Source organism: Oncorhynchus clarkii, chromosome 12, assembly GCF_045791955.1.
Source record: "Oncorhynchus clarkii lewisi isolate Uvic-CL-2024 chromosome 12, UVic_Ocla_1.0, whole genome shotgun sequence".
Taxonomy (NCBI): domain Eukaryota; kingdom Metazoa; phylum Chordata; class Actinopteri; order Salmoniformes; family Salmonidae; genus Oncorhynchus; species Oncorhynchus clarkii.
Window position 1 is genome coordinate 48,561,213 of NC_092158.1, and position 14,058 is coordinate 48,575,270.

The following is a 14,058-nucleotide window of genomic DNA, read 5'->3' on the forward strand; positions in this document are numbered from 1 at the left end:
GTTTTGTTGTTTTTCGAAACGCAGATTTCCCCTTTAACATTAATTTCTCAAACATCCAAATAGATGTCAGAATTATGTAAAAATAACCTCCATTTATCTAACTACACCCATTCAAGCAGGCTAAGTAGATTTTCATCTTTGTCTGGGGAAGAGGGGCAAATGAGATGAGCAATTGCAAACATATCTAAATGGCTGTCACCTCAGGTCACAGCCCTGTAATGTAATTCATTCCAACATCACTGAGGTAAATATCTGTGAAAATGAGATCAATGCTCTTATATTTGGAGGGAGACCAATTGTCTGGGCTCCCAGACCTAATCTGTTTGCAGAGATGTTTGAAATCCAATCCAACAGCTATTCAAACTTTCTCCTCTTTCCAAAACACGTATGAATTACAGACCTTGCTCTCCTTTCTGTAGCATCACTCGTGTGTGTCGGGCTAAAGCTGATCTAGGTCTAATTTACAGTATGTGAACTTATAGCATTCTGTCACCCCCTCTTTGCTAACCCATTGTTGTGCCTTATTAGCTGCTCACAGGGGAGATGGAGTTCCAAGGACAGAGGGATTTGAGTGGCGTGCTGGGGGTAATGGGTTAACTCTATGTTACTAGCCTTCTCAGAGAGAGAGAGAGAGAGAGAGAGAGCAAAAGAGAGAGCTAAAGTCTGTGTTGGCCATACACTTCTGAGAAGGCTGCATAAACACAGATTGTCGGAGAAGATAAGAGAGAGGGAATACAGAGGGAGAGAGAGAACACTTTGATGGAGATATGGCCTCTTTGACCCTCTCAAGAAGTAGATTGACTTGAAACTGTGCTGAAGGAGCCAGGGCCTCAAGACAGGATGTGACGAGAGGATCTGTGTCAAGGTCTTGGAGCTGTCAGAGTGAGGCACGACTAGGCTCGGATGAGATGAAACTCGGCTGTCACAACGTAATGTGTTCAGACAGGGACAGATGTGGCGCCAGTCACCAGAGATTCAGTGACTTTAGTTGTTTGTGGTGCACATTGGCTCATTGGAAAGCGTCCCTGATTTGGTATGCTCCATTTTAAAGCTGGTGAAGTTACAAACTCCCAAAGAACTCACTTCATTTGGGCTTCTATGTGTGAGTAGTTTGTGCATCTGACCTCTTACACTTGACAATAACTTTCTTGAATAAACCCTTATAAATGCTCAGAAATGCTAATGAATTATAATGCTTATGTTAATGAAGGTTTTTACATTCACACTATATGCATTGTTCTTTTGAGGGCCAAACCCACTGCTGGTGTGTGTAGCCAAATACCAATTTCTTTGTGTCATATGGTCAACAATGGTGGGTTTGGCCTTCGAAAGAAAAATGCATATGCAGAAAATACCTCATCCCTACTGTAAAATATGGTGGTGGATATTTTATGTTATGGGGCTATTTTGCTTCCACTGGTTCTGGAGCCCTTGTTGAGGTCAACGGCATCATAAACTTTACCAAGTACCAGGACATTTTAGCCAAAAACCTGGATGCCTCTGCCAGGAGGCTGAAACTTGGCCACAAGTGAATCTTCAGGCAAGACTATAACCCCAAGCAAACATAAAAATCCACAAAGAAATGGTTAATTGACCACAACATTTTTGCAATGGCCATCTCAGTCTCCGGACTTGAATTTTGTTTAGAGGAATGGTCTAAGATCCCTTCCAATGTGTTCTCGAATCTCATAAAATATTTTTGAAAAAGGCTCAGTGTCATTAACCTTGCAAATAGAAGGTGTTGGAGTATTGAAAACAGGAAATACAGTATTTTTTTTTTTGCACATGAACGCTCACTCATTCGGGAACAATTGCAATCAATATATATATTTACGCTCAGTGTGTCGTCGGGATCTCTGTAGAAAAGTTTGTTTCTGTTGGAGAGTCTGTCCGCTCTCCTCTCGCTCTCTGTCGTGGTTAGAATGGATAGTTCAGTGACATTCATTCATGTCGTTATAGAATAGATGTTTCGGCGGTTGTCGGTCTCCCGTTCAACGATATCGAATTCCTAGCTGCAGACTAGTAATTAATATCAAAGACTTGTTCTTATTCTGTCAGTATCGATAGTCTAAGAGTTTAAATACGTGGGATGGTTAAAAGATTCAGCAGTCTGGTCTCAAACCTTGGCTCTGTCGTTATCGAGGTAAGCTGGTCTGCAACCTTTGTCCTCTCGTAATTGAGAGAAACATGGTCTGTTGAGAAATTCTCAAGGTGGGGGTTTTATTCGGAAGAGCAGAAAAAGGCTGTCTCCTGGCGCCAAATCCTGGCTGTGTTCATGGGGGCGTGCCAGTGACTTAAGTGAAACTTTACACAGAAATACAATTCTCTCACATTACATCAATACATAGCATCCTATAATTTCAGAAATAGTTTTATTTTTCCTCATTCATCCTGTACAACAATTAGACATAAGCCTCATATCTGAGGCTATTATATAAACAGCGTTATGGTATTGTCTCCCATGAGTTTCACAAAATTGTACCAAATGGACAAGTTCGTAGCTGGATTCTTCACCGATCTTTCATACCTTCTCCAGAACATAAATGTTGTTCAGACTTCAAGTTCTGTGAGGTGGAAGAAATTCCTTTGTTCTCTCTATGAAAACTCACTGTCTCTATACTGTGGCCATGAGGAGATAATATCCTCCAGGAATTTACGACCTGAGGTCACAGCAGCCTGAGTGTGGGAGACAGAGAGAGGGGGATGGGGCTTGCTGCACTCAAAGAGGGCAATGCCATGACACTTGTAATCGTTAACTTCTTGAGTGTTGGGGGCAGGATTCTCGCTTTAGCTAAGAAACGTACCCATTTGAAACTGCCTATTTCTCAGGCCTAGAAACTAGAATATGCATATAATTGTCAGATTAGGATAGAAAACACTCTAAAATTTCCAAAACTGTCAAAATATTGTCTGTGAGTATAACAGAACTGATATTGCAGGCGAAAACCTGAGGAAAATCAAACCAGCAAGTGCTGTTTTTCCTGAAAGCTCTCTGTTCCATTGGATGCCTTGCCTCCTTTTAAAGGGATATCAACCAGATTCCTTTTCCTCGGCGAAAGCATAACAAGCGTTTATGTAAGAACATCTCTATCAGTAGACAAAATAAGGTGTCAACAGTCTTTAGACATAGTTTCAGGCTTTTATTTTGAAAAATTAGCGAGAAAAATAACATTGCGTCAGTGGATAGCTGGGTGTTCACAGAGTTTTGCTTGCGCAACAGAGTGGGGCAGCCATTGTCTCTCCCTCTCCTATTGAAAAAGCGACAGTCCCGGTTGATATATTATGAATTATATATATTTTTTAAACCTGAGGATTGATTCTAAAAAACGTTTGACATGTTTCTGTGGACATTACAGATACTATTTGGAATTTTTGTTTGCGATGTCGTGACCGCTGGAGCCTGTGGATTTCTGAACATAACGCGCCAAACAAATGGAGGTATTTTGGATATAAAATAATCTTTATGGAACAAAAGGAACATTTATTGTGTAACTGGGAGTCTCGTGAGTGCAAACATCCGAAGATCATCAAAGGTAAGCGATTAAATCTATTGCTTTTCTGACTTTCGTGACCAATCTACTTGGCTGCTTGTGTTTGTAATATTTTGTCTACTGAGAGAGATGTTCTTACATAAACGCTTGTTATGCTTTCGCCGAAAATATGTATTGCAATCTGACACGCCAGGTGGATTAACAACAAGCTAAGCTGTGTTTTGCTATATTGCACTTGTGATTTCATGAAAATTTAATTTAAAAAAGAAACAAACAACGAACCGTAACGGTGCAACATGCACTAACTCCAAACAAGATCCCACAAAACACAGTGGAGAAATGGCTGCCTAAATATGATCCCCAATCAGAGACAACGATAAACAGCTGCCTCTGATTGGGAACCATACCAGGCCAACATAGACATACAACAACCTAGGTAACCCACCCTAATCACACCCTGACCTAACCAACATAGAGAATAAAAGGCTCTCTATGGTCAGAGCGTGACACTTGTTTATAACTAGGACAGAATCATTTTTAACTGACTTTTTCAGACATAACATAGGTACAGCAGATCCCCTTACTGTATGGGATACTTTTAAATGTGCCTTGAGGCCATGCAATTCTGTACTCATCTATAAAACAAAACCAATTAAGATCAAAATAGTTTATATTAACAAAATAAATTGAAAGACTAACAGTACAGTTAGATTGCACAGAATAAGTTAGAGGAAGAAGGAAGAAAGTTATAGGAAGAAATGGAGGAACTTCTTCAAGAAAGATCCAGTGTAATATATTATAAAAAATAAAGCAAACTGGATGGAATATGGGGAAATATGCACATTTTCTTTTCAGTCTCCGTTTCATCTCCACTAACCGAAGATAATTATATGGATATTTTTCATATTAATAAAAATTAACATCTGTACAGAAAGAGTCATGTGAAGGCCAAATTACAGAGGGGGAATTCTTGATGCAATTAAAGCCTTTAAGGCTGGGAAAACTCCAGGGATGGATTGCATACCAGTGAAAGTATACCAAACTTTTTTTGGTATACTCAGAGGACCATTATTAGCATGTTTTAACCACTCCTATGTTAATTGTAGATTATCGGACACTCAACAAGGTCTGATTTCATTATTTCTGAAACAGGATACAAGTGGGAAATATAAAGATCCAGTCCATAATTTTTTTTTACTGAAACAGGATCCAAGTGGTATATATAAAGTTCCAATCCATTAAAAAAATTGGAGGCCTCTTACACTATAGTGTTGTGATGCAAACATTCTAGCAAAATGCTTGGCGCATGGAATTAAAAAGGTATTGTCAGATATTATTCATCCTAATCAGACAAGTTTTTTACATGGACGAAACATTGGAGTTAATATAAGACAAGTAAGTACTGGAAACAATAGAATACTATGAAATATCAGGGACAGCAGGCCTGGTTTTCATAGCTGATTTTGAAAAGGCTTTTGATAAAGTACGACTGGAGTTTATATATAAATACCTTGAATATTTCAATTTCGGAAAATCTCTTGGGTTAAAGTTATGTATAGTAACCCTAGGTGTAAAATTGTAAATAATGGCTACATCTCAGAAAGTTTTAAACTGTCAAGAGGAGTAAAACAAGGTTGTCCACTATCGGCATATCTATTTATTATTGCAATCGAATTGTTAGCTGTTAAAATTAGATCCAACAATAATTTTAAGGGATTAGAAATGCGTGGCTTAAAAACAGAGGTGTCATTGTATGCTGATGATTCATTTTTTTTTAAACCACAATTAGAATCCCTCCAAACCCTCATGGAGGATCTAGATACTTTCGATAACCTCTCTGTATTAAAACCAAAGTGTACTATAATACATATTGAATCACTAAAAAATGCAACTTTTACATTACCGTGTAGTTTGCCAATAAAATGGTCTGACGGGGATGTGGACACACTCGATATACAAATCCCGAAAGAAAGAAAGTATCTCACTCCAATACATTTTTATAGAAATGTAACAAAAATAGATAAGATCTTGCTACCATGGAAAGGAAAATACCTGTCTATTTGTGGAAAAATCACTCTGATGAACTATTTAGTCATATCACAGTTTACCTATTTGCTTATGGTTTTGCCTACATCTAGTGACCTGCTTTTTAGATTATATGAACAAGAAATATTCAATTTTATTTGGAATGGCAAGCCAGACAAAATTAAAAGGGCATAAATGGGGCATAAATGATTAAAATATTAAAGCATTAGACCTGGTTCTCTAGTAAATAGGTAGGAATGTCTCACCCCATGTTCAAGAATGGCCTTTTTCCCTTTATTCAGATTACAACTGCTCACTTTTGGTTGTTTGAAAACGAAATAATCTCGAAAATATTGTTATTTTTTAAACAAGCGTTAGAAAGTTGGTTGCAATTTCAGTTAAATCCACCTGAAAAGACAGAATAGATAATACAACAAATATTGTGGTTAAATTCAAATATACTAATTGATTAAAAAAAAACATTATTTTCGATAAAACTTTTAATAAAGGTATAATTTTTGTAAATTATATCATATTTCGGACTGGTGGAGTTATGTCACAAATGCAACACAGACATATAGAAATGTCTGCTCTACCCAAAATTACAACCAACTAATTGCAGCATTACCACAAAAAAAATGTTAGAGGCAAGTAGAAGGGGGAAAAAGTAAGGAACTTGTCTGTTGGCCCTGCATTAAAGACAATAAATGGTTAAAGAAAATTGTGATAAATAAAAACATATACCAATTTCCTTTTAGGACCAAAAAATTAACAGCTGTGCCATTTAATTACAAAATAGTTGGGAAAAGAATTTCGATGTACCCATTCCATGGCACATGGTTTATGAATTGACACGCAAAACAACGCCGGATTCAAAACTTCTAATTTTTCAATTTAAATTATTATGCTAAATTCTTGCAACCAATAGAATGTTATATATATGGAGGATACAATCTTCCCAGCTCTGCAAAGTTTGCTGTGAGGACTGTCCATTTGGTACTGTCTAAATGTAGCTCGTTTTTGGTCACAGATCCAGGAATGGCTGAAGAATTGCAACATTTGCCTAGAACTAACGCTGCAGACAGCAATACTGGGTGATTTGAAAAGTCATAGTCAATCAATCAAAAATATAATAATTATTTTATCTTTAATTTACAATCTGTAGAAACTATGAGAATAGAAATTATTCAGTACTTTTGTGAAGCATCACAGCACAGTTGAAAAATATATAGCAAATAGAAATCCAAAATGGATGGTGTTAAGAGATAGATGGGAGGGGTTGAACGGAGCTGAAGGGTGGGACTTATAACAAGATAACCAATGTAAAACATACGTGGTCTGTAAAATGTATATAGGTTCAGAAATGTTGTGAAATAGCACAGTTACAAAAATAAATCAAACTAGATGGACATCAGAAATAGAGGAAGGAATAAAAACAAACAAAATAAAACTATTGTAGAAGAGATTGTGTCTGTAAAATGTGTATAATATGTTCAAACTGAAGGTAGAAGCATAAGTGTTATTGTTTATTAGTTTACTCCAATTGGGGGAGGGGTGGTAGGGTTTGGGGGGAATAATAAAGGTACAGTGCCTTGCGAAAGTATTCGGCCCCCTTGAACTTTGCGACCTTTTGCCACATTTCAGGCTTCAAACATGAAGATATAAAACTGTATTTTTTTGTGAAGAATCAACAACAAGTGGGACACAATCATGAAGTGGAACGACATTTATTGGATATTTCAAACTTTTTTAACAAATCAAAAACTGAAAAATTGGGCGTGCAAAATGATTCAGCCCCTTTACTTTCAGTGCAGCAAACTCTCTCCAGAAGTTCAGTGAGGATCTCTGAATGATCCAATGTTGACCTAAATGACTAATGATGATAAATACAATCCACCTGTGTGTAATCAAGTCTTCGTATAAATGCACCTGCACTGTGATAGTCTCAGAGGTCTGTTAAAAGCGCAGAGAGCATCACGAAGAACAAGGAACACACCAGGCAGGTCCGAGATACTGTTGTGAAGAAGTTTAAAGCCGGATTTGGATACAAAAAGATTTCCCAAGCTTTAAACATCCCAAGGAGCACTGTGCAAGCGATAATATTGAAATGGAAGGAATATCAGACCACTGCAAATCTACCAAAACCTGGCCGTCCCTCTAAACTTTCAGCTCATACAAGGAGAAGACTGATCAGAGATGCAGCCAAGAGGCCCATGATCACTCTGGATGAACTGCAGAGATCTACAGCTGAGGTGGTAGACTCTGTCCATAGGACAACAATCAGTCGTATATTGCACAAATCTGGCCTTTATGGAAAAAAGCCATTTCTTAAAGATATCCATAAAAAGTGTCGTTTAAAGTTTGCCACAAGCCACCTGGGAGACACACCAAACATGTGGAAGAAGGTGCTCTGGTCAGATGAAACCAAAATTGAACTTTTTGGCAACAATGCAAAACGTTATGTTTGGCGTAAAAGCAACACAGCTGAACACACCATCCCCACTGTCAAACATGGTGGTGGCAGCATCATGGTTTGGGCCTGCTTTTCTTCAGCAGGGACATGGAAGATGGTTAAAATTGATGGGAAGATGGATGGAGCCAAATACAGGACCATTCTGGAAGAAAACCTGATGGAGTCTGCAAAAGACCTGAGACTGGGACGAAGATTTGTCTTCCAACAAGACAATGATCCAAAACATAAAGCAAAATCTACAATGGAATGGTTCAAAAATAACCATATCCAGGTGTTAGAATGGCCAAGTCAAAGTCCAGACCTGAATCCAATCGAGAATCCGTGGAAAGAACTGAAAACTGCTGTTCACAAATGCTCTCCATCCAACCTCACTGAGCTCGAGCTGTTTTGCAAGGAGGAATGGGAAAAAATGTCAGTCTCTCGATGTGCAAAACTGATAGAGACATACCCCAAGCGACTTACAGCTGTAATCGCAGCAAAAGGTGGCGCAACAAAGTATTAATTAACTTAAGGGGGCTGAATAATTTTGCACGCCCAATTTTTCAGTTTTTGATTTGTTAAAAAAGTTTGAAATATCCAATAAATGTCGTTCCACTTCATGATTGTGTCCCACTTGTTGTTGATTCTTCACAAAAAAATACAGTTTTATATCTTTATGTTTGAAGCCTGAAATGTGGCAAAAGGTCGCAAAGTTCAAGGGGGCTGAATACTTTCGCAAGGCACTGTATATCCTAAAAAAGGATGTATTTGTGTGTACAGTTGAAGTCGGAAGTTTACATACACTTAGGTTGGAGTCATTAATACTCGTTTTTCAACCATTCCACAAATTTCTTGTTAACAAACGATAGTTATTGCAAATCAGTTAGGACATCTACTTTGTGTATGACACAAGTAATTCTTCCAACAATTGTTTACAGACATATTATTGTAATGCGTGTATATAGGAGGCGAAGTCAAGTGCAGGAGAGCGGAGTATAATAAACAGGCGCACTTTAATACCGGTTACCAAACGACAGCACATAACACATACAAGTGCCAAAACATGGTCTAAAACAAAAGTGCAACGCCTGACAATGATCCACGTAACAAATAACAATCACTCACAAACACAACATGGGGAACAAAGGGTTAAATAATAAACAAGTTATTGGTGAGTGAAGCCAGGTGTGATAAGACAAAGACAAAAAAAATGGAAAATGAAAAGTGGATCATCGGTGGCAAGAAAGCCGGTGACATCGACTGCCGAATGCCCCCCGAACAAGGAGAGGGACCGACTTCGGCGGAAGTCGTGACAATTATTTCACTTATAATTCACTGTATCACAATTCCAGTGGGTCAGATGCTTACATACACTAAGTTGACTGTGCCTTTAAACAGCTTGGAAAATTCCAGAAAATTATGTCATGGCTTTAGTGGCCTAAAACAGGGCATTTTTGTTATCAATTGTTTGTGAAACCTTTTTGCAGTATACAGTTGAAGTCGGAAGTTTACATATACCTTAGCCAAATACATTTAAACTCAGTTTTTCACAATTCCTGACATTTAATCCTAGTAGAAATTCCCTGTTTTAGGTCAGTTAGGATCCCCACTTTATTTTAAGAATGTGAAATGTCAGAATAATAGTAGAGAGAATGATTTTGCATCAGACACAGATACAAATAAACTCAAACGAGGGACTTAATGTATCTGTGGGCTAGGACTCAAAGATATCAATCTAGAAAGCAAAGACTGAGGAGAAAAGACTGAAGGAGTCGCAATTGACCGTATCTAATATTACAGGTCATATGCAATGCAATCAGCTCCAATCACGTTCGAAGAATAATGGCACTTGTCAGACAGGGGAGATTGTCTTGCCCTTGAAATTTCTACAGAGCTATCCTAGTGTGTACATACTGTAGACCAAATCTGTCTCAAGATAATGCCTGTCATTACAGGATATTAAGATTACCCAACGTTACATTTTACGTGCCAGACTGACAAGTACTGCATCTCCAAGTGAAATATACTTGACTCTGTAGAACATTAAAATCTGAAATGGCTAAAGCCACATGGGATGCACATATGTACATTTTATTACGTTACAGCCTTATTCTAAAATTGATTAAATCATTTTTTTCCCTCATCAATCTGTACAAAAAATACCCCATAATGACAAAGCAAAAACAGTTTTTTTGAAATGTTTGCAAATTTATAAAAAGTTTAAAAAGCGGCAGCCGGATGCAATGTATATCACTGTCAGTGCAATACACGACACCTTATTCGGTGGAATCATATCACATTATCTCATCCTTCATATGACATTGCACACACAATCTGGAGCTTGCATTGCATGCAAATTGTATTTTTGTCATTTTATAAACTTCTCATGTTTTGACACACGCTTACAGTTGTGATTTGTCAGAGACTGTTCTCACTCTGAATTAAATTGAGGTAATGAACATTGCAAAAATATTATGGGATACTGTGCATTCGGAAAGTATTCAGACCCCTTCAATTTTTCCACATTTTGTTACGTTATAGCCTTATTCTAAAATGGATCAAATATTTTTATGGCCCTCATCAATCTACACACAATACCTCAAACTGACAAAGTGGAAACAGGTTTTTAGAAATGCAAATTTATAAAAAATAAAAAACAGAAATACGTCATTTAAACCTTTGCAGAACCTTTGCTATGAGACTCGAGCTCAGGTGCATCCTGTTTCCATTGATCATCCTTCAGATGTTTCTACAACTTGATTGGAGTCCACCTGTGGTAAATTCAATTGATTCGACATGATTTAGAAAGGGACACACCTGTCTGTATAAGGTCCCACAATTGACAGTGCATGTCAGAGCAAAAACCAAGCCTTAAGGTCGAAGGAATTGTCCGTAGAGCACCGAGACAGGATTGTGTCGAGGTACAGATCTAAGGAAGGGTACCTTAACATTTCTGCAGCATTGAACGTTCCGAAGAACACAGTGGCCTCCATCATTCTTAAATGGAAGAAGTTTGGAACCACCAAGACTCTTCCTAGAGCTGTCTGGCCGGCCAAACTGAGCAATCAGGGGAGAAGCCTTGGTCAGCAACCCGATGGTCACTCTGAAAGAGCTACAGTGTTCCTCTGTGGAGATCTTCCAGAAGGACAACCATCTCTGGAGCACTCTACCAATCAGGCCTTTATTGTAGAGTGGCAACACGGAAGTCGTTCCTCAGTAAAAGGCATATGACAGCCTGCTTGGAGTTTGCCAAAAGGCACCGAAAGACTGTCAGATTCTCTGGTCTGATGAAACCAAGATTGGACGCTTTGGCCTGAATGCCAAACACCACATCTGGAGGAAACCTGACACCATCCCTACGGTGAAGCATGGTGGTGGCAGCATTATGCTGTGGGGATGTTTTTCAGCAGGGACTGGGAGACTAGTCAGGATCGAGGGAAAGATGAACAGAGCAAAGTACAGAGAGGTCCTTGATGAAAACCTGCTCCAGAGCGCTCAGGACCTCAGACTGGGCGAAGTTTCTCCTTCCAATAGGACAACGACCCTAAACACACAGCTAAGACAATGCAGAAGTGGCTTCGGGACAAGTCTCTGAATGTCTTTGAGTGACCCAGCCAAAGCCCGGCCTTGAACCTGATCAAACATCTCTGGAAAGACCTGAAAATAGCTGTGCAGCGATGCTCCCCATCCAACCTGACAGAGCTTGAGAGAATCTTCAGAGATGAATGGGAGAAACTCCCCAAATACATGTGTGCCAAGCATGTAGTGTCATACCCAAGAAGACTCGAGACTGTAATCACTGCCAAAGGTGCTTTAACAAAGTACTGAGTAAAGGTTCTGAATACTTTTTTTTGCAAAAAAATCTCAAATGTCTTTGTCATTATGGAGTATTGTGTGTAGATTGATGAGGGGGGAAAAAACTATTTCATCCATTTTAAATAAGGCTGTAATGTAACAAAATGTGGAAAAAGCCGAGGGGTTTGCAAATTTTCCGAATGCACTGTAGGCCTAGCAGTTGTTAGGGAGGATAGTGAACTTCTCTATAAGGAAAATATTGAGTGCCTGTTGAAGAGCTCTGGTCTCTGTAACCATGGTGACATTAGTTTATCTATGTGGAGACATTGGAGTTGGCGGAGACATCGCTCACCTAATTCTCTGAGTTTGGATAATTAAATAGAGTGTAGCCAGATTGAAAATGCTTAATGGTTTTGTGAAATGAGTTTACTTCTTCTTTATTGGGCTTGAGTCTACATAATTGTTTGGAGAGAGGGTGCACAGGAGGTTGCTTCAGGTCTAAATGGGAATCATAATTATGTGTTGGAGAGAGATTGAATTCAGTATTGCCTTTTAGCCCAGCTTACTAAAAGACTTTCAGCATGGTTGCTTTTCAAATGGCACCCTGTTCCCTATTTAGTGCACTACTTTTGAGCAGGGCCCATACGGACATTTTCAGCATCCAGAAATTGAGTACAGATCCTTGCGACGTGGGGCTGGGCATTATCATGCTGAAACATGAGGTGATGCCGGCGGATGAATGGCACTACAATGGGCCTCAGGATCTCGTCATGGTATCTCTGTGCTTTCTTATTGCCATCAAAAAAATGCAATTGTGTTCGTTGTCCGTAACTTATGCCTGCCCATACCATAAACCCACCGCCACCATCAGCATTCTGTTTACAACATTGACATCAGCAAACAGCTCGCCCACACAACGCCATACATGTGATCTGCGGTTGTGAGACCGGTTGGATGTACTGCCAAATTCCCTAAAACAACATTGAAGAAATGAACATTAAATTCTCTGGCAACAGCTATGGTGGACATTTATACAGAAAGCATGCCAATGGCAGGATCCCTCAGACATCTGTGGCGTTGTGTTGTGTGACAACTGCACCTTTTAGAGTGGCCTTTTGTTGTCCCCAGCACATGGTGCACCTCTGTCATGATCATGCTGTTTAATCAGCTTCTTGATATGTCACACCTGTCAGGTGAATGGATTATCTTGGCAAAGGAGAAATGCTCACAAACAGGGATATAAACAAATTTGTGCACAATATTTGAAAGAAATAAGCTTTTTGTGCGTATGGAAAATGTCTGGGATATTTTATTTAAGCTCATGAAACATGGGACCAACACTTTACATTTTGCATTTATATTTTTGTTCAGTGTAATAAGAGAGAGAAGTCAGTTTGTCCATAGGAGTTCATTTTGCACCACTCTGATTTCTTCTTTTCACTGCGATGAATGTACTATTCTTTTAAAGTTAAAGGTGATAGTGATGTGTAGGGAGAAAGCAAAGTACATTTTCAATAGATGGAAATGAAGCACAAAAATCCATGAATATCCTTGCGAATCCAAGTAATCAGCATTATGTGTGAGAAAGCTATGTATTTGCATGCCATTCGGTTAATGAACATGCAACCGAGGTGTTTGATTTGTGATGATAAATGGGCGAACTATATTGCTCGCCAATGATTCATCGCTGTGTGTCCCGGGACGGGGAGATGAGGTTCTAAAATCAATACCCTCCTAACAACCAAATGGGTAAACATTTTGGGTAACTCGTTTGTCACCGCAGGTATGCCATTAATGAACCGCTCAAACACAAATAGTGTTCTGCCCGTGAGTAAAACACGGGTAAATAAAGGAGGCTGATGGGAAAGGAGGAGATTCAGAGTTCTTCCTCACCAGGCATGATTGGATTTTTGCCACTGCTGGAATATGTGGAATAAATCACACAATACACTCAGCAACCCACTCTATAACATAGGAAAAAACGCAAATTCACACAGCAGCGCTCTAATATGTCAACTCAATAGGCATGTGGGAATGCCCAATAGCGCGGCATGTTTGATTGACTGATCTTTTATTAATACTATTTTCCTTCCTCTAATGGAATTGGAGGAAGAATCTTGTCTTTGCATGGTAAAAAAAAAAAAAAAGCTAAGCGTGCCCCCAAGGAGCAGTATATTTTCGGGTCCTCGGTTGAAGCTTGTCAGCCATATTGGCTCTGTCCCGCTGTGACCCTGTGTGTGGTCAAGCCGGAGAGACTCACAGTCGCTTTGCCTGGAGATGCAACGGTCCTGCCTC